This window comes from Pseudophryne corroboree, chromosome 7, assembly GCF_028390025.1.
Source record: "Pseudophryne corroboree isolate aPseCor3 chromosome 7, aPseCor3.hap2, whole genome shotgun sequence".
Taxonomy (NCBI): Eukaryota; Metazoa; Chordata; class Amphibia; order Anura; family Myobatrachidae; genus Pseudophryne; species Pseudophryne corroboree.
In genome coordinates this window covers 439,645,125-439,670,230 of record NC_086450.1, presented here as the reverse complement: position 1 = coordinate 439,670,230, position 25,106 = coordinate 439,645,125, and the positions used below count along the sequence as shown (strand labels likewise).

The window sequence follows — 25,106 nt, the reverse complement described above, 5'->3', positions numbered from 1 at the left end:
CACATGCAAATTCATGCTTACTGGTGAAATCTTCTGCCATCCTTGGTCTGGCAAGATATTTTCAATAAGACATCATTTGACTTGTGAGTCAACCTTTGTTGTGTATCAGATCGTATGTCCTTGTGGACTGGTATATGTAGGTAAAACTACTCGTAAATTTAAGGAACGAATGACGGCTCACCGTTCTGCTATTAGATTAGCGTTAGCGAGTGGCTCCAGCGATCAACCTGTTGCCCGCCACTTTGTGGCTGCCAGACATAGTTTAGTCAGTTTAAAATACAGGATGATCGACCATATTCCCCTGTCGTTGAGGGGCGGAGATCGGGGGGCTGCTTTATTAAGATGTGAATCCCGTTGGATTTTTCGCCTAGATACTATCAGTCCTAGGGGGCTCAATGACGCGATACCTTTGTCTGGTTTTAATTGATCCTCCAGTATCACTTTCTGTCGTGCCATGTTATGATGCTGCGTTACAGTGATATGTAGTATTGAGCTAACATATACGTCTACTCTGTGTTTATTTATTTTTATCTGGTTAAGTAGACATCAGTGCGTTTTCTATATGTTTTTCTATTTATTGTAGTATATGGATTGTGACCGTTTTCCAAAATGCAGATATTGTATTTTCCTCAGTTCCCTTTGTACACACATTCCCGGGTTACCATGGTGATGGGATGCACTGACGTCAGCCGCATGCGCGGTGACGTCTTTCTTAGGTGCCGCTTCCGGACCACCGGGCCGCCCAGCGAGCACACCTGGACACAATTGGTGAGGGATATAAGGTGAGTGATTTTGATATGTGTTATCTGTATCCTGACGAAAATTCTTTGGAATTGAAACGTTGATACGTATTGCTGTGGTCTCTGTACTTATTTATATCCAGCCGTGAGTGCCGCTTCTCCTTTCCTCATGTGTCTAACTTTGCAGTTGCTGAGGGCACCGGGCGCCATGCTGATTATTAAGTGAGTGCCGGTCTTTTACTTTGTTGATATATATATATATATATATATATATATAAAAGTCAGTGGAAGAAACCGCACTCATTTCCATGTCAAAGTCGGGTGCTGCAATCTCATATTACAATCATAATTCCTCCTGTGTAAAGCACACCGTTTAAAGCAGCCTGACCACATAGAGACCAGCACACCATTTTAAATGCAAAAATTCTTTTAGTGAAAAAATTCAAGCAGTACATCAATAAGATTCCATATAGCAGCAGCTGGTGAAAAATATTGTCGATAAATACATGAAAACAGCTTCAAACCAAAGAACTTATCTGGTCAGCTAGTGGATGCATTGTCCTGTAGTGATAAGCCTGACAGCTGTTTCGGTGTATAACCACCTTCCTCAAGGGCTCCAAGGGGGTTGACCGGTAGAAGTTTACACCGCTTACCCTATAGTTTAATAATTAATAAAAGTAAAAGATATCTCTATGATTTCAGTAATATCGGTAATAACCTGTGTTTGGCCGCTAGCGTCTGTAAACTTCTGGATAAAGGTAACAATGCCAATGACCATGTAATACAGGAGAGAGCGATCCAACTACATAAAGCTTTGAATCTGCCGCTTGATAAAGCGGTCAGCTTTAGCGATGTTGCATTTTTTGAAAATTATTTAAATGTTTCGATCAATCTCCTCTATTATAATCAAGGCGGTTGGAAATATTACTGTACGGACAGCCGTTACAAAGACACGCTGTTTGTGCTATATCACGATTGTCACTTTTATGGGATATTCGATATCAAAGCGTTTCTTGGAGCCCGATATTATTGCATCCGTTGTCATAGCGCTTATCATCATAGAAATAATCACGATTGTCTTTTCTTTTGTAAGGCTTGTCACAGGCCGGATTGTATTGACGACGGTGTGACGGCGTTAAGGTGTTCGGTATGTAGGGTATTTTGTCGATCAAACAAATTTTTAGAGCTACACAAAGCTTTAGCTCTTGATCACAAAATATCCTGTCTTGAACATGTATATTGTGACAGGTGTTGTCTCTACCGGCGAACAGATCATAACTGCCGAGGCCTAAAGTGTCCCATTTGTAAGGTGTTCGTTGATGGGTTTTCGAACCATTTGTGCTATATACAAACCATCAAGCCGGAAGAGCCCACAAAGAAATACATCTTTTATGATTTTGAGTGTATGCAGGAGACGGGTGTGCACATACCAAACTACTGTTACGCTTTAACATTAACGGGGGAGAAAGACTGGGAGTTTAAGGGTGTTGCGTGTATCGAAGACTTTGTAAAGACGTTCATGAAACCAAAATTTGCGCATTACACATTCATAGCCCATAATGCAGGTCGCTATGATGCGTATTTTGTGCTGCGCCAGCTGATTAAGGAGAAATTAAAGATGGAATTATTATCTAGAGGCGGCAACATAATGTGCATCACGGTAAAAGATTTGAAGATAAGATTTATCGACTCTTTAAATTTTTTACCCATGCGGCTTAGCAAGTTACCAAAGGCGATGGGGTTTGACGGTACCAAAGGTTATTTCCCACATTTTTTTAACACAGCTTATAACTAAAATTACATATGGGCTATGCCGTCAATAGAGTATTTTGGTCCACAATACATGATGCCTGATGAATTATCTGAGTTTACAGCCTGGTATAAACAGTGTGTACACAAACCGTTTAACTTTCAAAAAGAGCTTGTACGATATTGTAAAGACGATGTGAAAATATTACAAAAAGCTTGTGATGCTTTCAGATCGGCTGTTATAGCCATGACAGAACAGGAGTTTCTAATAACAAAGGGGAAAAAAAAGGTTGTGGTTAAACGTCACATCGAGGCTTTTCAATTAGTCACGTTGGCATCCGTCTGCATGTCCATGTACCGTTGTAAATTTTTACAGGAAAAGACACTGGCCCTTGTACCGGGTGATAACTATCACAAGACTCAGAAGCGTTACTCAACGCCAGCCATACAGTGGTTAATGTACATAGAGCACAAAGAAGGTGTGAGTATAAGACACGCTTTACAAGGGGGCGAGAAGAAAGTTGGTAAATACAGCCTGGATGGTTACGTCGTGATTAACGGCACACCCACTGCTTTTGAATTCCAAGGTTGTTTTTATCACGGCTGTGGTGCTTGTTACAACGCCGATGATAAAAACAAACTGACTAAAATTACCTACGGTCAATTACACCACAAGACGCAGGTAAAGTTGCACTACCTTAAACGAATGTGGATTTCAGATACGTGAAATCTGGGGTTGTGAATGGAAGTCTATGCTAGAGTCTGATGTGGATCTACAGGCTTTTCTGAAGGGTAAAGAATTACCCGAACCCTTGGAGCCACGTGATGCTCTTTATGGCGGGCGCACAAACGCCATAAAGCTGTATCACAAAACAGGTTGTGATTAAAAAATTCACTATTTTGACTTTACCAGCCTGTACCCTTTTGTTAACAAAACCAAAACGTATCCTATACAGCAGTGGTTCTCAAAGTTGGTCCTCAGGACCCCAAACGGTTCACGTTTTCCAGGTCACCCAGCAGGTGCACTGTGTATCACCAACTGTCACATTTTAAAAATCTACAGGTGACCTGCAAAACATGAACCGTGTGGGGTACTGAGGACCGAGTTTGAGAACCTGTGCTATACTGCACCCACGCATTATTTATAAGGATTTTGGTGATGTCACAAAGTATTTCGGTTTTGCCAGGGTTAAAGTTTACCCGCCTCGTGGTCTATTCTTTCCGGTTCTGCCGGTTAAAATGGGCGGCAAGTTAATGTTTCCATTATGTCGCACATGCGCCGAGTCTGGACATACTGAGCCGTGCATTCATGATTCAGAAAAACGTGCACTCATCGGTACATGGTGTACCGTGGAACTAAACTTGGCTGTAGAAATGGTTTACATGGTGTGTAAAATCTATGAGGTGTGGCATTTTGATGAGAGATCTGACAAATTGTTTTCAGGTTACATTAAAACGCACCTCAGGGATAAACAAGAGGCCTCTGGTTATCCCAAATGGTGTACAGACGCCGTGAAACGCCAAGAGTATATAGACGCCTATCAAAAAAATGAAGGCGTGTCTTTACAACCCGATCACATAGAAATCAACCCCGCTAAAAGACAAATTTCAAAATTGTTTTTAAATTCCTTATGGGGTAAATTTGGTCAACGTAGCAACATGCCCAATACGTGTCTAGTGACCGATCCCGACAAACTTTTTGAATACGCGTTCTCACCGTACTATGATGTGTCCGCTTTGGACTTTGTTGACGATGATACCGTTATGGTAAATTGGAAGTATGCCAAAGACCATTACACCAGGGGCGCAATTTTAAATGTAACTATAGCCATCTTTACAACTGCTTATGCACGTGTTGAACTGTACAAACTACTGTATAGATTACAAGATAGATGTCTTTATCACGACACAGATTCTGTAATTTTTGTCAGTAGACTCGGTGACTGGAGCCCGCCATTGGGTGATTATTTAGGCAAGTTGACCAGCGAACTACCCACAGGAACCCATATAACAGAATTTGTCTCAGCCGGTCCCAAGTCATACGGCTATCGACTAAACAACGGAAAGACCTGTTTAAAAGTTAAAGGTATAACGCTCAATGTTGATAATGCGCAGCACGTTAACTTTGACAGCCTGAAAGAACTGGTCTTAGATTATACTTTAAACCCCGAAGGCGACGACCAGAAAAAGGTTGTGATCCGTCAACCCGGTATAGTACGTGTGAAAAAGTGCTGGCAGATAGAGACGCGTACTTTGCAGAAGACGCAAAGGTGTGTTTATACTAAACGGTCTCTTACGGACAACTTCACAACACTGCCGTTCGGCTATTAAGATGGACACCAGATTTCAGTACCCTTTCTCATGTATTTTAGCGGGTCCGTCCAATTCGGGTAAAAGTTATTTTGTGAAAACGCTGTTGCAGCACGCTGCAACACATATGACTCATGTACCTGATAATGTTGTTTGGTTTTACACCTGTTGGCAGCCTATATACGACCAACTTCTGTGTGATTACCCCGGTACGCGTTTTATAGAGGGTTTACCAGAGTCTTTTAGCGATGATCAACTTTTCCCCCTGATAAGATTAATTTAACAGTGATTGATGATCTGATGGACGCAGCAAGTAATAATTCTGAGGTTGAGAAAGCTTTCACAAAGTATGTACACCATCGTAATCTCAGTATCCTGTACCTTGTCCAAAACATATTTTGTCAAGGTAAAAAGAGCAGAACTATACATTTAAACACAAAATATATGGTCCTGTTCAAAAACCCCAGGGATAAAATGCAGGTGGGGATTCTGGCTAGACAAATGTACCCATTGAAACATCGTTTTTTTCTCGAATCCTATGAATCCGCGACGGCTGCCCCTTATGGGTATTTACTGGTTGATTTAAGAAACAACGCTCTTGACGATTATCGTTTACGAAGCGGCTTATTCCCACCAGACACACCTGTCGCTTTTGTCATTAAGAAGCGCGGTTCTATAAAGCTATAACCGTACTACCTTTAGTCATTTGTTGTCATTATAACAACGGTGAACATGTCGGGACGGATAAGACGTAATTGGGAGCTTTTAAAAACGTTAATTAAAGCAACACCAACCCAAAGAAACGCTATTTTATCCAACGCTTCAAACGATTTAGTCACGGCTATTTGTGAGATAGCGCTCAACACGCTTAAAGGTAAAATACCGCTGTCTCAACGACAGTTGAACTACCTTAAAAAGAAGCGAGAGCTTATAAAATCACTTTGTAATAAGAAATGTGCTATTGGAAAAAAGAAGAGGTTGGTTAAACAGTCGGGTGGTTTTATCGGTTCGCTGCTTGGTTTTGTTATATCGCTAATACAGGACTATTGTCTAATCGCTGATGGAGTACGCTGAGAAAACGTATCTGGTGCCTCAGAATCAGATAGACCGTTTACATAACAAACCGAACAGCAACGACATACGTAAAACAACAACACACGGTCTAGATGTAGAGATCGTGAAAATACTACAGAATAATGATTTATCAGAATATGAAAAAGCAAAGCGATATACAATGTTGTTGCAGAGATATCTGGTGTTGAGTAAACAGGCTGATAGTGAAATGTCAACTTTAGCTCTTTTATCCCCCGTTGCAAAATCTGTTGATGAATCAAATAACACGACACAACCTGTTGCGCCCGATGCTGTTTATCATGAGCTTTTGAGCAGTGTTAATGCCCGGTATAAAAAAAACTGTGAAATACTATTGAGTAAAATGACATGCTCTAAACACATCACAGACTGGAACAGTAAAGGGGAGTTTCTGTACAAAGGCATCGCTGTGCCTGGTTCCAACATGTTAGATTTAATAAGAAGCATCACGCAAAGCCACGGTGTGTCGATCCGTAATATACCGAACGGGTGGCCTGAATTTATGCGGGCTATGTCTGAATTAAATATTCCCTCAACCGTCATAACCAATGCTGCAAATAGTATGTGCTTAGAACGCTTAAAAGCTGAGAAGCAGGAGGCCTCTGATGGCGCTGTGACATCGCCCATGTTGCTACAAACCCTTAACAAAGGTCGAATAAATGTTTTAAGTCCCCCAGGGTTAACAACACCGCACGGTTACTTACTGCCTAGGAAACGATCCGTAAATCTATTTCAGGATTCACAGTGGCTGAAACTATAACATATAACTAATTTGTAATATTTTTATACACTGTATTTTGTGTTGGAATTTTGCGCCACAATGTTTAACTTATGTCAATAATATTTTATGTAATGTTTTAAATGTGTCTTTACCGTGTTATATATATATATATATAATAAAATATGCTTATGATTTATAAAACAACGTTTTGTTCTTTGTTTCTATTGCTGTAAACGGAAGAAATTTCAAGCACGCGATATAAAGTTTAATAAACAACGTTGTTTATTAGAAAAACATCATAGATATGATGCATTGTACATAAAACGCATCAAACAGAATGTTGATTACAAGTTACACAAACAATACAACGTTGTACGTAACACGCTTCACACACAACGTTGTGTGTGAAACGTTTTATGTACAACGTGCAATAGTTATGCCGCGTTGTACATAAAACGCTTCACACACAACGTTGGTTACAAGTTACACAATTCTGTATATATCTATCTGCATAATGACTCAGACAATGGCTTCTTGGGAGCCGTCTTACAAAATTTGAAACAAAACAATCATTACGTTTTGTGTCATCACTAAAACGGGCCAGTACATCCACATATTTGTATTTTTTACACATGTGAAATATAAAGTATACGCAATATTGACCGCAAACGGTGCTGTTAAAATTTTGCAACTGCTTATTTTGGTGATAAACACTTTTTGAATTCAAGTTTAAAAAATGTATTATAGCTTTTGGGAATAGGGGGCTGTCAGGGGCTAACCCGTAAGAATCAAAAAAGTAACATTCACGCTGTTCGTTAAAATAAGCGGCCAACCAGTGCTCACCCGGCTGCCCGCTGCTATGCGTATTGATTACAAACCCGCAGGGGTATTGCGCCAGTTTACTGACAGGTAACATATTGCACGGATACGTTCCTTTAAAAATATGCCGTGTGCTTTGCACAGCGTACAGAATACAGTTTATCTGTAATGTGTTCATTTTTTCAGCAGCGTAGTGTTAGTTTATTTAATTTATAGATAATCGTACAGCACATCGCGCCTTTGATTAATCTCGATGATATTATCAAATAGAGCGTATATTATCACATTAACTGTCTGGTCCAACGCTTCTGCAAAGCGGAATTCGGCACGTAGATTGCCTGTTCTTATCATGGAAAGGTGTTCTCCACACTCCTGTTCTGGTGAAAGGTCAAAAGCAAATAGCGTGTAGCCTCTGAGGTACTCTTCGCGGTCAATCAGTATACCATTGTCAGATTTCTGCTTATTTGTGATCTGTATGAGTGACATATACTCTCTTACAGCATTACCGCGTTCAAAGTCGGGTTGAAATGGTTTGGCGGGGTGCGGTGTTCCATCCAGATAAAGGGACGCAAAACTTACATTTTTATGTTCAAAGCAAAGGGGATTCCGGTTATGGATTCCTGAAAATGATTCGTTATCCACAAAACAGGCTATAACTGTTTTCGGCACTTGACCTAAAAATAGATTTTCTAGATTAAATACTCTACTGCCTGTTGGTACGCTGTAGATTTTCATCCCAACGCGGTCAATCGCGTATTTCGCGTTACCGTTTAACAGGGCCTGCGCGTGCCCAATCCGCACGGCTGGTGAGACCTGAACTCTTTTCAAGAACAGGGATGCCGCTGTGATCTGTATTTTAAAGGCATCTGCTTCAGACGACATTAAGCAGAATGCGTCTTTGTTTCTGGTTAGTTTAATCTTCAGATCAACGGCGTTCATAATTAGTTTATGTTGATGGAAAAGGTCGCAGTGAAGCGGTCCTAGCAATTCAACCGTGCAACTCTGCTCTGTTGCTCCTGCTCGTTTTTTGAACCCCGTATTCGGACCGTCCGTGTTGTTAAATTCACCAGCCGAATCTTTGTAAAATAAGCCTGTTGTGTGTTTTGTTGACAATGCATCCGAGCTGTAATTCAATATAGTCTCAATGTACGAGCGGTATGCGTAAAGATTGTTGGATTGTGATATGAGCCTGTCGCCCAAAGTTACATCCACTTGGTTGAATAAAGTCGCTATTGGGTAATTAATAAGTGCGACCCGCGCACCTTGCGGTATCGGTGTGTTATCGGTTCGTACGATCTTGCATGTCACGTACAACAGCGTGTTGTTCAGATCGTAGTAGTGTTCACCGCTGGCTGCTATATAAAATTCAAGCGGAGCTGTGTCGGATAATGCCGCTAAAGGTTGAACTTCGACGTATAGACTTTTCTCTATGCTAGTTTGTGTCGGGGGCACGTCAAAAAGATCCAGCTCTGTTTTTGCACATTCAACGGACTCGTGGTGTATGAAAAACATGTTTAAAAAATATCACCAACGGAGCGCTTCGGCTTTCTCTTCTTCTTTGAGTTACGTCGTCTCTGTTTTTTATTTAAAAAGGGTATGTCCCAAGGCGGAAGCGCTATCATACGCTTCCGTTTTCTTTTGACACTCCTTTTCTTGTATATATTAGTCCTGAACCATCTTGCTTTGCTTGGTTCGCCTCGTGTATCTTATTCACCACGGCCGTTGTGGCTTGCCCGATAACATCTTTCGCTATATTACGTGCCGCGATCTTCATATGCGGTTTAGCTAACTCTAAGAGGTACAGCTTTTCTGAAAAGACTTCGAAAAATACCGCCTAAACCGCAGCCATACATGTACGCGCTGCCGTGAAAACCTGGTAATCCATTACCGGCTTGAGATTTATAATATTGCGCGTAGAGGCCCCGATCGCCATAATTTTTAACAGCAACCATTCTGCTTAGTTAATAAAATTCAGTTTTGCGGCGTCTGAAGTGTAGCTTCACGATCGCTTTCCCAAACTTAAATGCCATGTTCTCGTTCTGGTCGTTCTTTATCTCTATGGCTATCGTGTCAAAATGTGTTTTGCACAATGGTACATAATCGGGCTTCTCGTATCGTATTGTGATCACCTCATTGTTATAACCCTTCATTTCAACAGTGCGAAGTAGCGGTACATAACTATCCCCGATCCGTTGGTGTTCGATAATGTCTGTGTACACGTACATCGTATATTGGCCGCCTTTGATGTCGGCGCATGGTTTAGAAATCTTAGTTTTAGGTTGTAAACCCAGTATCCATGTCAGCTTAGAACCGGCGAGGATTTGATACAACAGCTTACTGTCGCATGTTACAACGTGTGCAAACAGATCGTACGTTAGTCTTAATCCAACGTCCAGTTTCAGTTGTTTGATTACGTTCAGTAACGCTTCGATTGTTTCATAAAAACCCGGTTTAATGCACAAACTCGCGACTCTCGCCACCGGCTGATCCGCCGTTCCATCCCATGATAATTGCAGTCTACAATCTTGTAAATCCAATGTATTCCACGTGTGCGGATATTGTATCTCAGTAAGTGCTACTTCCCATTCGCCATTTAAGTCTATCGGTTTAGCCAACTTTGTTGTATAGTTAGAAATCTTATTTTGCGGTAAAGTAACCGCCGAGGCGTTGCTGGGTAAGGTTATGTAGAACGACTTGTCATCCATCGCTTGTCTTGTTTAGATAGTGATGAGCTTTATATGTCTTTTATCACCGATGCCGCGACCCAAATGTTACATTTTGCGGGGTACCCGCGCCACTTGACTAATGCGTATTTTCGGCCTCTGACCGTCTTATTATTTAAAATCTTTTCCACTTTGTAAACTCTGTTATAGTTTTTGGTATGCTTTGAAGCTCTTCGGGGTAAAAATTACCTGTTATAACTTCACCGTACAGATCTGCCAACTTATAAAGCGGCTTAAGCCCTTTAGTGTTCACACTATGTACAACAAATATCTCCTCAGAAAAACTCTGTTCGTAACCTTTCTGAAATATGTCCTTATATTTAGAAATATGGACGTGGTCACCGATTCCTAAACAAACGGGGGCTTTCTTAGTTCTAAAGTAATCACCGTAGGTCGTTTTGAAGACACTCAATGCGTTAGAGTCATTCACATCGTTTGGAGCGCACTTAATCGTTCTATGGTATGTGTTATTATAGCTGCGTATGAAGTCTTGTAAAACGTCTATATATCTGTAGGTATTCTTTGCCGTGAAATAGCGCCACATGCGTGTTTTTAAAGTCCTATTGAAGCGCTCTATAACCACCGCTTTCACATCGTTATTGGTCGTGAAATGCTTTATACCGTATTTTTCTAACACCTTTTTTAGGTTTCTGTTTAGAAACTCTTTACCATTATCGGTTTGTAGTTTCATCGGCACAGCACCCCGCTGGAATATTTTTTCAAAACCATTAGCGACTGTTGCAGCGTTCTTAGCGGTCAGACTTTCACCCCACACCCTCTTACTGAATATATCGATGATTGTTAATATGTATTTAACATCATCGTTGTATTTTGACAGATCTATCAGCGAAACCAAATCGCATTGCCACTGTTGGTTTATACCCAATACACAAATTATGTTCCTTTTATAGTTTTTTCTTCCTGGCTTGTGCAACTTGTATGCGTCTTGTTCTTGTAACCACTTTCTTACGTCGGATCTTTTAAATTTATTTTTAACCGACCCATAATATTTATCAATGCCGCTAAAACTACCTGGTTTTAACACTGTGTAATATGCATCTTTCATCCGCTTGATTTGGCGTGCTGCGTTGCGTGACATTCTGCGACTGGTGATACGTGACACTCTTTTCAAAGCCATTATCTTTTAATACGGTTTAATATATATATATATATATATATCTTTTTATTTAAAAGCACAATAGTTTAAAATTAAGATGTCATTTTGAGTCAATACATAGACCTGTAGGTGGCGCTAATGTTCATTTGCAGAGATTAACATTAATAACCAGGTGCTTTTGTTACAAGCGTGGTAGTTCGTGGCTGTTCGGATTTTGAAATTGTGCGGTCACGGGTAGCCCGTACATCTAAGGTTTTTGAAATTGTGCTGTCATCATTAATCATACATGGTCATTAAAATCAATATGCTTTTTAAATAAGTGCCATGTGTGATGCTTCCGTGCATCTAAGAAAATGGACACGGTCATAAGTCATTATGCTTTTTAAACCTGTACCATGTGTGCCAAGCATGAAGTTTAAATTGCTGGAATGTGTGAACTATAACATGTGAACTATAACACTGTAATGTAAAGTGTACAGACTAGTCAAAATAGTGAATTTTTTCATCACAAGCTGGTTTGTGATACAGCTTTATGGCGTATTCTGCGACTGGTGTTACGTGACACTCTTTTCAAAGCCATTATCTTTTAATATCAAACTCTATAAATTTTATATAAAATTTTATATAAAAGCGATATCAAACACTATCATTTCATATTAAAGGAGGCGTGCCACTGGAGAAAGGGGTGGAGCAACTGTCACTTTGACAGAAAGGTGGTCTTTCTCTACTAAGGTGTAACTGCATTTGAATGAGGAGCTGTTGGAGAAGTTGTAACCACAGGAGATGAGGAGCTGTCAAGGAAGGTGTAAGCATAGAAGGTCAAGCTGTTAGGGAAGGTGTATATTCAGTAGGAAGGAATAAACACAGGAGGAAAACAAACTGTCAGGGAAGGTGTAACTGCAGGAGGAGCTATCATCAAAGGTGTAACTGAAAGAGGAGGAGCTGTTTGGGAAGGTGTAAGTGCAGCAAAAGGTGCTTTCAGGAAATGTGTAACTGCAGCAAGATGAGAAGCTGTAGGAAAGATGTCTGCACAGAAGAAGAATGAATTGTTGAGGAAGGTGTAAGCACAGGAGGATGAGCTGTCAGGGAAGGTGTAACCATGGGGGGTGGGAGCTTTTGTGATAGGTGTAACCACAGAAGGAGAATGAGCTGTCAGTGGAGCTGTAAACACAGGAGTAGAAGCTGTCAGGGACGGTGTAACTGCAATTAAATGAGGAGCTGTAGGGGAATGTGTAACCACAGGAGATGGAATGTTGTCATTTAAGATGTAACCACAGGAGGAGGAGCTGTCAGGGAAGGTATAAACACAGGAGAAGGAGCTGTTTGGGAATGTGGAAATGCAGTGGGAGGAAGTGTTAGGAAAGTGTAAGTGCAGGAGAAGCTGTCGGGGAAGGTGTAAGCACAATAGAGGAGCTGTCAGAGAAGGGGGACATCTAGCAGGTAGAGCCTTTAGGAGAATGTATAAATTCAGGAAGAGTAGACAGGAAAAGTGTAAAAACAGGAGAAGGAGGAACTGTCAGGGAAAGTGTAAGCGCAGCAGATGGAGCTTCCAGGGAAGGTGTAACTACAGTCAAATGAGGATGTGTTGGGGAATATGTAACTACAGAAGAAGGAGGAGCTGTTAGGTAAGATGTAAGTGCAGGAGAAGGAGATGTAAGGGAAGATTTAACCACAGGAGGAGGAGCAGTAGTGGAATGTTTAACAACAGTAGGAAGCACTGACAGGGAAGGAGTAGGTTGATTAGGATGATCTGTCAGGGAAGGAGTAACTGCAGGAGGAGGAGTTGTCAGGGAAGGTGGAACTGCAGCAGGCTGAGCTTTCAGGGAATCTGTAACTACAGCAGGATGAGGAGCTGTCAGGGAAGACAAGAAGAATGAGCTATTGGAGAAGGTTTAACTACAGGAGGAGATGCTGTCAAGGAAGGAGTAACTGCAGGAGGAGGATCTGTTGGGGAAAAAGTGTAACCACAGGGGGAGGAGCTGTCAGAGAAGGTGTAAGCACAGGAAGTTGCACTGTTGGAGAAGGTATATGTGCAGCAGGAGGAGCTGTCATGAAAGATGTAACCATAGGAGGATGAGGAGCTTTCAGGTCACGTGTAATTGCAGGAGGTAGAGCTGTTGGAGAAGACATGCTGTAAGTGCAGGAGGAGGAGCTGTCAGGGAAGCTTTAACTGTAGGAGGTCCTGTCAGGGAAAGTGTAAACACAGGAGGAGGAGCTGTCAGGGAATGTGTAAAGACAGGAGGAGGCGCTGTCAGGGAAGGTATTAGCAGAGGAAAATGCAAGCACAGGATGACAAGCTGTTGGGGAATGTGTAAGCACAAGAGGTGGAATCCCTGCCAGAGAAGGAGAAAAGGAGCTGATGGAGAGGGTGTTATTGCAGTAGGAGCTGTTGAGGAAGGTGTAAGTACCAGAGGAATAGCATTCAGAGAAGTTGTAAGCACAAGAGAAGGACCTGCCATGGAAGGTGTAATTGCAGAAGGTGGAGCCATTGGGAAAGGTGTAATTGCAGGAGGTGGAGCTGTTGGTGAAGGTATAAGCACAGTAGGAGGATGCCCTCTCCGGGGAGGTGTAAGCACAGGAGGGGTAGCTGTCTGAGTAGGTATAACTGGAGGGGAACTTTCCCACTATCATACTTACCTCCAGGATTTTCCTTTGCTCATGAGTCACCCTCTTTAGTGCCTCTACCACCAGCCACGTACACTTCTTACCCTGGATGTCAGTTCCAGTCTTCCCAGAGACTTTGCGGTCAGCATAAATGTCCAGGTAGTCATTCTACCAGTAAATTGGGAAATAGGGGCACAGATTATGAACTGTATGATAAACTCTGACTCTCCCAATGCCTCCTCATTCCCATTATCCCCTTTCTCACCTGCACCTGGTATAACTCCCCCCGATTTCCAGCATGATTGTTTTGGCATTTTTGTGATCTTCCTCCTGGTCTATTCCAGCCTAGGCAGTGGGTACATGGATTGGTTATTCAGGTGTCAAGAGAGGGGCTCATTTGCTTGTTGTGTAGGTTACTGTAACATGCAATTACTGTCTCCAGAATTTTAATATGGTGGGGTATACACAGCTGCCAGTTATTCATTCTCTTACAAGGTTACAAAGAAAATAACTAGATTATCAGCTCTGCTGCACAGAACTCACCATAAACATCTCAGCAGCAATGGGCAGGTAGAAGCACAGGAAACCCATCTTGTTTTTTGCAATGGATTTATACCTGCAGACAGAGGGCCAGGCTTTAGGTCATACCAAACATACAAGGGGTTGGCAATAAGTTTCCGGATATGCAGTGCATAGGTAGAGTAGACACAATCTGACTGGTTGTGAACTGTTATCTCTGACTAAAGTACTTGTGAAATGTCAGGGCACAGAACTGTATATACGCAGCACTGCACACCGAAGAAGTCAGCATGTTTACTTCCTTCATGAACTCATCATGGAGCTCAACAGAGGCCGCTGGAGAGCCATGAGCTTCTACGACTACAAGAGTGGTCTGCAACAGCAGTACAGTTTTGAGTGACTGCAAGCTGCTTTTGGAGAGAAAGCACCAACTCTAACTCTTGTGTTTGAGTGGTTTTCAGAATTTCAGCACGGTAGAAGATCCTTAGAAGACAAGTAGCACTGTGGCCGACCTGTGTCCACCATTGCTGAAGACAATATTGCTGCTGTACAGGCCATAGTTGAGTTGGATGCCAGGGTGACCATGGCCCAGTTAGAGATAAAGGCATCTCATCTTGATCCAGCTGCTTCATACTCCAGCTGATTTGACAGCAGGAAGAGGCTCAGGTGACTTGGTGCCACAACATGCTGACCAGGTTTGATGGGGCCACTCAAACTCTGTCTGGAAGACCATCTGTGGTCATCAGGGGTTAAAGTGGGCCGAAACGGGGCAGACCTGAATTCTGTCACTTGTATTTGGAGGTGGTGCGCCAGCCCATTTGCCAGGCTACTTTGTAGTTTGTACATGCAGTTGCTGGTTGAGTGTTGTCAGGGGGTAACTTTGTCAGGGATAAGTGGTCCAGAAGGAGAGCTGCATCAGGGATAAGCTGTGTGGGGATAACGTGAGTGAAATATGATAAACTGCCTGTAGAGGTGAGTTCTCAGGGAACACTTAAAGGTTTGGAGACTAGAGGAGAGTCTTATGCATGGGAGATCATTGCACAGAGTCGGTGCTGCATGAAAAAAAGTCCTATAACCATTACTGGGAGTAGGTAATGTGTGTATATGAGAAACACAGATCATATGCATATCAGAAGGGCGAGCTGTGAGATATTGCAAGATAAGAGAAAAGATGTATGTTGGTGTAGTTTTTTTAATAGAATTATGTGTCAGTAGGAGTATTTTATATGTAAATTGATAACATATAGGCAGCCAGTGGTGGAACTGATAGAGCGGAGCAGTAAAAGATTAATGTTTTGCAGGTAGGGGCGGGGCTAGGGGTGTATCATCTGCAAGGTGGGTAAAAGGGTGAGGGGCTAGTGATACCGCACCCTCATGCTGGGAGGGCGGGGGGTGAGTTCCATCACCTCTCAAGGACCACTTTAAGCACTGGTCATGATGAATCTTGGATCTAAAGTTTCGACCCGATACAAAACAATCAGCCAAGTGGGCATCAGTTGGAGGTGCAGCGCCACAGAAGTTCCGATGTGAGTGCAGCATGGCCAAGGAAATAGTGGCTGATTTTGTGGCCAAGACTAGTCATGTAGCTACCATACCACTTGTGCAGCAGCACACCATCACTAGGGACTGGTACTTCAACCAATGCCTGTAACAAGTGGTGGAAGCCATTTCTGGGCACCTTACAAAAACACGCGTTCGTGGTACCCTTCTCCATTACGACAATGCACCTGCCCACAAGTCCAGGAAAGCAGTGGTTTTTCAGGCCCATGAACACATCCAGGAGCTTGGTCTAGACCTGGCCCCTTGTGACATCTTTGTGTTACCACAAATCAAGCACAAGATGCATGGGATTAATTTTGAGTCACTGGAAACTGCAGTGGAGACCTTCATCCAGCATGCAGATGACATACCAGCTTCGGACTGATCCAGATACTTCTTTGTGTTCCCACAAATCAAGCACAAGATGCATGGGATTAATTTTGAGTCACCAGAAGCTGCAGTAGAGACCTTTATCCAGCATGCAGAAGACATACATACTTCGGACTGGTCCAGATGCTTCTTTGTGTTCCCACAAATCAAGTGCAAGATGCGTGGGATTCATTTTGAGTCACCAGAAGCTGCAGTGGAGACCTTCATCCAGATATTCTATACCTGCATCAGACTGGTTCAGCTGCTTTAAAAAGAGATTTGAGCACATGTAACTTTGCATGGCCTCCTCTGGCGAAAATTTTTTATGTTCATGTAATACTCCACAAGGTGACAACCTGTGTCACAAATTAAGGCTTTTGGGACTATTAAAGACAGCACAGAGTTAATTACCTGGCTGGGACCCTTTAAGGGGTACAGAGGAGGCGGGACTTACCCGGCACGTTGATTGATAGCTCTTGCAGGAGGGAGACCTGATTGGCTGTGGTGTGCAGTGAGAGGAAGAGAAGATGACGTGGGAGAAAGCCACGTCAGACGCCGACTTCAGTGAGGGGAAGGAGACGAGCATGCTAGAAGGAGTCCGCATGTGAAGTCCCCGAGTGTCCCAGCATCTACCTGCGCCAGTTACCTGTTCTGTGATCGACGGCTAGAGGTGGGGAGGTGCGTGGCGGCAGGGTGCGGCAGACAGTGGAAGCATGCACCTGGAGACTCAGTGGGTGTCCGGCGCGCCGCGAGTGTGATGGGAGGAGATGCTTGGGAGAGGACCGCAGAACAGCAGCGGCTGCAGATCCCATGCCCTGGTGGGCTGCTAGACTGGAGAGTAGAAGGAGCGGGGTGAGAGCTGATCCCCACTGTGGCCCACCAGAAGAGAGGGAGAGAGCGTTGGATGTGCAGTGTCCGGAGGAGGTGTTCTGTTGCCGCAGGGTGACCCAGCCCAGGTACCCTTCCGGGAGGAGGAGCTCAGTGGCCTACCACACCGCAATATAACCGTGAGCCTGGCTTCTGTAGCCAATCTGATGCCCAGGAATTGCTCCAGGGTTATAAAGATAGTCCCCGCAGTCAGCCCCCAGATAGACTGAGTACCACCACACTCAACCTCATTTGGCTAATAGACCAGTCCTAATGCTGCTACCCTCTCCAACCACATTAGGCTTGGTGCCTGTGCGGAGGACTATACATCCTCTGTCACACTACAGAAATCAGAGACTCCTTGGGGACAAAGACCACCCTTACCAATGAACTTTTAAAGGCTACTGACTGAATGACATTTACTTGACCGGAAATAGTGAGAAGCCACAAGTGTCATTTGCAAGGCTTAAAGGGACCCAGCGCCATTTAGCAGCGAGGGTTTGTCTAGCAGCTACTTTGCGGAGTTAAATACCTGCCACAGGTCCCCTCCAAGCCAAACCCTTGTCAGCAGTGGACTCTCCAGTAGGACAAAGGGGACAACTGTGTTGTAAAGCTGCGTTAAAGTTGAGGGTTCAAACTTTCTAACGCCACCATACCTAAATTCTGTGCACAGGTCGGGTTACAGAACCCAGTTAAGTGGGACAATAATAGAGACTTCCGGTTCCGGCTTCATGCTGTAAGCAGCGTCTCTGCTCAGTTCCGGCGCCTCCCAGCTAAAATCACCACAGCACGGCTGTATAACAGCCTCCATCGGGACGGACACTTTCTCCATCTCGTGCAGCAGCTCATGGACAAGTTCCTGACCCCTGGCACCACAGCTAAACTGGCTCCCGCTGTACCGCTCGGATGCCAGGAGAAGCGCAGGGCTGACTCAGACATCCAGCTTCAAAAAAGGCTGCAGCTGTAAAACTGCTCACTGGCTTACCTCATGTTAGTTGCCCGCAGGACTCCCCAATAACATATGCGGATCTAACTGATGCCATTACCCATGCTGTGGCGCCATTACTTACACAGGCAGTGTTAGACATTACAAAACAACTGCAGCATCTCTCACAGAATATTAATGAGAATAAGATTGGTGGTCTAGCTCATGATATGGCAGAGGTTCAAGGTCGCATAGTACGCCTTGAAAAAGAAAATGACCAGCTATGGAATAAGCTAGATGATCCTGAAAACAGGTCAAGGAGAAATAATATCCGCCTGGTGGACCTTCCTGAATCTGTAAAAGGGGCTGACTTGATGAATTTTGTACAAATAACTGTGCCATCCATTTTAGGTATCACTGATATTTGTAAAGATCTGTTAATCGAGAGAGCCCATAGAGTTGGCCCTCCTCCTCGTTCCTCAGAAAGTCGTCCTCGCGTCACGCTTTTTAGATGCCTCAACTACTTGCATAGAGTTGCATTCTGGACTGCGTCTAGGAAACTAAAGCATATTCAGTGGGAAAACAACCGTCTACATATTTCAAGACTTTTCGGCTGAACTGACTCGTGCACGCAAGGCTTTCAATCCGATTTGTTCAAGATTAGTGATGGCCTTACGTAAATTTACACTACTTTTCCGAGCCAAATTATGCATTTATGAAGGGGACTCTCATTTTGATTTCACTTCACCTGACGATGCTATGGCGTACCTCAATGAAGACTCCTCCGGTGACCAAGCTGATATCTCGGATGTTCCAGGAACTATCCAGCCTTAACTTTTATGTACAGGGGTTTTCCTAACCTCATTTAATCCTATACATTTATATTCTAGTTCTATACATTTATATACTACTTCAGCTTTTTCTGACTAGTGATAATAGTATTCCACTCAATACATTTGGTTTATTATGATACTAATGGTATGCTATGGAAAATAATAGCTGCAACTGCTTAGAAAATTTTACTTTCTTATTGTCATACCTATGCCAATTTTTCAATTCTAATAAATATATTCTTATTCTATATAGTTTATCTGCTACTTTGCAGATTTTACATTATATATTAAGCTTTATACCAACAGGCTTGTCGGTTGTTTTATATATACTTGTCCATATTTCCCTCATCGGTGTTGCAGCCGGGATGTGACTGGCAGCGTTTATGCCGGATTATATTATTTCGTATTTGCTCCATTTATTATGCGTAATACTTTTACTCTGGAAGTTATGTTTGTTAATCAAACCGTATTCTTTTAAGTTTTTCTATATTTAGGTATTTCCCCTGTCCCTCCCTTTCCTCTCCCCATTTCCATCCAGCTTCTCTTATTTCTGGATCCCGAAGTTCGTAAAGCTCCGAGTCTGATGTTTGCCTTCCAATGGTATGTAGATGACTGAGATAAAGATTGGCACTCTCAATGTATGAGGTATCAATACCCCGGCGAAAAGCAGTAAGATTTTGCTGTATCTATCTAAATCAGACATTGACTTAACTTTTATTCAAGAAACACATCTGACTCATTCAGATTACAAAAATCCACAAACATCAGGGTGGTCACTGATCGATGCTGCCCCTTATAACTCAAAGTCTAGGGGTGTGGCTCTTTTAGCTAAATGACACCTCAAAATAGATATCACACATACAGACTTAGACCCAGACTTATTGTACAAATGTCATTAGATAACTGTCCGCTCATCTTTTGTAATGTTTATTCCTTAACTCAGTTTAACAAAGCTTTCTTCCAGACTTTAATAACTAAATTGACCCCTTATTGCTCCGATAATCTTATTATTTGTGGAGATTTCAATCTCATCTCATCCTTTGTTTTGGATCGCTCACACCTACCAAATACTGCTCACAGCCTTCCTAAGTATGGAATTCCACATTTTTTAAAGTCCCTACAAATGATAGACATATGGCGGGCCCTACATCCCATAGACAAATAATTTTCTTGTCACTCATCAGCTCACAATACATTTTCACGTATTGATTATGTATCTATTTCACAACAACTGTTCCCTCAGTTTACCACTTCACATATTGAGCCAATCATCATCTCCGACCATGCCCTGGTATGGTTCTCTTTAAAATTACGCACTGACACCCCCCACACACACACACACACACACACACACACCACCCCTCAGTGGAGATTTCCGTCCCACTTGCTCAATTCCACTAAATTTTGTGACTCTTTACATGGGGCCTGGGACTCTTATTACTTTTGTAACAAAATACATTCGGATGAAAATCCTCCTTTGTTTTGGCAAGCGGCAAAGTCCGTTATTAGAGGCAACATTGGGGGTCATTCCGATCCGATCGCTGGCTGCAGTTTATCGCAGTGCAGAGATCGTGTCGATATTGCGCATGCGCCGGTGCCGCAGTGAGCTGGCGCATGCCAGACGGCCGAGTGCTGTCGTTCCCTAGCGATCACCTCTGCCTGATTGACAGGCAGAGGCGATCGCTGGGCGGGAGGGGGCGGCACGGCGGCACTTGTCCGCCGTTTTGGGGGCATTGTCCAGCCAATGCAGGTGTGGCCGGTCCATGCAGGGGCAGCGACGAGCAACTCCCAGCCAGCAGCAGGAGCTGTGCTGGCTGGGGGTTACTCAACAAGAACAAAAGCATCGCCCTTGTGCTATGCTTTTGTACTTGTGTGTGTGGGGGGGGGGTGCGGACAGACATGCGGGGCGGGCTAGCCCTATGCTGGGCGTCCCCCCGCATGTCTGGGAACATGATCGTAGCTACGATCAACTCGGAATGACCCCCATTATATCCTATACCTCGGCTCTTAGATAACAATATACCCAGTCTTATTTGACTATGCAACAATCCCTCTCTGACGCATATCAAGTTTTTAAAACTAACCCTTCACCGTCCAACAAACATGCCTATCTTACTTTGAAATTGCAATTTGACAAATTCCTATCGGCAATGGGGGATAAATATAAATTCAGTGTGGATTTTCGTTTCCACAAATTCGGAAATAAGACCGGAAAACTGCTAATGAACTTATTAAAAAGGTGCCACGAAACCTATGATGGTCCATCCTTAGACCCTTCAACAGCTTTTACATCTGTTCAATCCCCTCTTTCGCCCACCCGGTATGGTTCAACCTTCTGGACCTTTCCACACTTACCACAAATTCCCCCTGATTATGTCTCTTCACTTTCCGAACCAATTACCCTTGAAGAAGTCAGAAATACAATTCGGCATCTTAAACCAAATAAGACATACATCTTCTTGCTATGTATAGCTCTATAATAGAATCTCATTCCCTACCTATACATTTCAATTCAGCAATCATTAAAGTCTTATTAAAACTTGGCCGAGACGCGTCTTCCCCTAGCTCATATCGACCTATTTCCCTATTAAATATAGACTACTAAATATTCACAAAAATTCTGCAGATCACCTTAAACACTCCCTTCCTTATGTAGTTCATCCCGACCAGACAGGTTTCATATGGGGACGTCACTCTGTCACTAACGTACGTAAGATTTTATCTGTTATTCATCATACTTCCCTAACACTTTCTTCAGAACACAAACTTATAGATGCCGAGAAGGCATTCGATCTTATTACCTGGTCACATCTTTTCCAATCACTGCATAATTTTGGTTACCCACAATCTTTCATCTTTGTTTTACAAACTTTATACTCCTCACCAAAATCGCAACTTACTGTAACTGTAATGGACACCTTTCTAAGCCTTTCACCATTCATAAAGGTACACGTCAAGGTTGCCCTCTTTCGCCACTACTCCTTGCCCTCGCTATCAAACCCCTTGCAGTCACAATTCGGAACTCCTCTACAGTCACGGGAATTTTTATTAATGATGTTGTATTGAAATTGGCTCTATATGCCGACGGTCTGCTTTTATTTTTGTCAAATCCTTCTTCTCTCCCCTCTTTGCTGTTCCTGATTGATGACTTTGGTGCTCATGCAGGTTTTAAAATTAACACTTCAAAATCAGAAATACTTACCTTATCGACTTCTCATATACCTACTCAACCTTCTCTACAATTATTCCCTCCTCATGTTTACAAAGAACACTTAGGGTTACATATTTCTTAAGATCTTATGATGCTCTACAAATTGAATTATACACCTATTCTTACAAAAATCTTCTCTCTTTATGAATCTTGGATGGACCTCCCCCTGTCTCTCCTCGGCCGAATAGCTTAGTAAAATCAATAATTTTTTACTAAAATATTTTATATGTTACAAATGTTGCCTATTAGCTTAACTAAAGTGGATTTGAAACATTTTGACCGCCTCACTTGTCAATTTATATGGCACAAAAAACGACCTAGAATTGCTTTTCATAAACTTAAGACACAGGTTCTCAAACTCGGTCCTCAGGACCCCACACAGTGCATGTTTTGCAGGTCTCCTCACAGAATCACAAGTGAAATAATTAGCTCCACCTGTGGACCTTTTAAAATGTGTCAGTGAATAATGAATATACCTGTGCACTTTCTGGGTTACCTGCAAAACATGCACTGTGTGGGGTCCTGAGGACCGAGTTTGAGAACCACTGACTTAAGACTCATTGATCTAAAGGTGGTTTATCTCTCCCTAACCTACATCTTTACAACCTAGTTATACACTTTAGATACATTTCTGATTGGCTGCTTGCTAAATCTACATACACTGATCTCCGTTTAGATACAGCCCTTCTTTTCCCCTACTCCCCAGGTGCTCTCATCCACTCCAAAAGACGTGATATCCCACAAACTATTTTACATAATATAATGTTTTCTGATACATACTTGGCCTGGCAATTAGAGATGAGTGGGTTCAGTTCTCAGAGAACCAAACCGTACCGAACTTCACCATTCAAGTCCGGTTCCGAGCCAGGCTCAGGTTTCCCCCCCCTGACTCGGAAACCAGAATGAGGCAAAACGTCATCATCCCACAGTCGGATTCTCGCTGGGTTTAGATTCCATATAAAGAGCCGCGCGTCCCCGCCATTTTCACTCCGGCATTGGAGAGTGTAGAGAGAGGACGTGTCTCCGTCCTCAGTGTTCTCAGTGTCCTCTGTGGAGGTGTTCTGTACTGTATTTGTCCAGTCACAGTGTGTGTGTCCTCTTGCTGCCATACAGTATGTCCATTGCTGCTGTGTTGTGCTGCATCAGTTCAGTGGTGGTGTATTGTGCTGCATCAGTCCAGTGGTAGTGTCCTGTGCATCAGCCATCAGTCATTACAGTGACCAGGCCATCACAGTGTTTGTGTCCTCTTGCTGCTATATGTCCATTGCTGCTGTGTTGTGCTGCATCAGACCAGTGTTGCTGTGTTGTGCTGCATCAGACCAGTGGTAGTGTCCTGGCCATCAGTCATTCCAGTGACCAGGCATTCACAGTGGTATACGCTGCTGCAATATGTCGACTGCTGCCATATTATAATAATAATAACAACAACAACAAGTCCCTTACAGTGTTGCTGTGTTGTGCTGCATCAGACCAGTAGCAGTGTCCTGACCATCAGTCATTCCAGTGACCAGGCAGTCACAGTGGTATACGCTGCTGTCATATGTCCACTGCTGCTGTATTATAATAATAATAATAATAACAACAACAACAGCAACAACAAGTCCCTTACTGTGTTGCTGTGTTGTGCTGCATCAGACCAGTGGTAGTGTCCTGGCCATCAGCCATCAGTCATTCCTGTGCCATATTGTGTTATATAACTCCAAAAAAATAATGGAGACCAAAAATTTGGAAGATAGTGCTGAAGCTGCTGCCACTAGCCATAACATAGACGATGAAATGCCATCAACGTCGTCTGCCAAGGCCGATGCCCAATGTGATAGTAGAGGGCATGTAAAATCCAAAAAGCTAAAGTTCAGTAAAAAGACCCAAAAAAAGAAATTTAAATGGTCTGAGGAGATACATAAACTTGCCAATATGCCATTTACGACACGGAGTGGTAAGGAACGGCTGAGGCCCTAGCCTATGTTCATGACTAATGGTTGACCTTTACATGACGATGGAAGCCCTCATAACTGAGGCCTTGACACTTATGTTGGTGTTAGACGTGCATCCGGTATCCGCCATTAGTGCAGTGGGATTTAGACAATTGATGGAGGTATTGTGTCCCTGGTACAAAATCCCATCTAGATTCCACTTCACTAGTCAGGCGATACCGAGATTTTGCCATTTAATTCCAGTGAATTGGACATATAATGCCAGTGATTTTGCCATTTAATTCCAGTGATTTTTTCATTTAATTCCAGTGATTTAGACGTAGAATTACAGTGATTTTGCAATATTATTACAGTGATTTTGTAGTATAATTCCAGTGATTTTGCCATTTAATTCCAGTGATTTGGACGTATAATTTCAGTGATTTGTATGTAAAGTGACATTGATTTTGCAGTATTATTACAGTGATTTTGCAGTATAATTCCAGTGATTTTGCCATTTAATTCCAGTGATTTGGATGTATAATTCCAGTGATTTGGACGTATAAATCCAGTGGGAATTGTTTGTGTTGCTTGGCTTAGTCATACAGCTACCTCATTGCACCTCTTCTACATCTTTGCAGGTGAGGTGCTGTTTGGGGCCTAGTTTTTGAAAAGTGCCTCCTGTCTGACACTGCAGTGCCACTCCTAGATGGACCAGGTGTTTGTGCTGCACACTTGTGTCACTTAGCTTAGTCATACAGCGGCCTCTGTGCACCTCTTTTTTCTCTTTGCATCGTGTGCTGTTTGGGGACTAGTTTTTGAATAGTGCCATCTTGTCTGCAACTGCAGTGCCACTCCTAGATGGGCCAGGTGTTTGTGCCGTACACTTGTGTCACTTAGCTTAGTCATACAGCAGCCTCTGTGCACCTCTTTTTTTTCTTTGAATCGTGTGCTGTTTGGGGACTAGTTTTTTAATAGTGCCATCTTGTCTGCAACTGCAGTGTCACTCCTAGATGGGCCAAGTGTTTGTTCCGCACACTTGTGTTGCTTAGCTT

The 25,106-nt window shown here is 42.9% G+C and overlaps 1 pseudogene; it reads right to left on the bottom strand.

The window, feature by feature from the left end:
* LOC134944255 (farnesyl pyrophosphate synthase-like) overlaps positions 1-18,159 on the bottom strand; it is a 29,621-nt pseudogene extending 11,462 nt beyond the window's left edge.
* Positions 18,160-25,106: the final 6,947 nt, after the last annotated feature.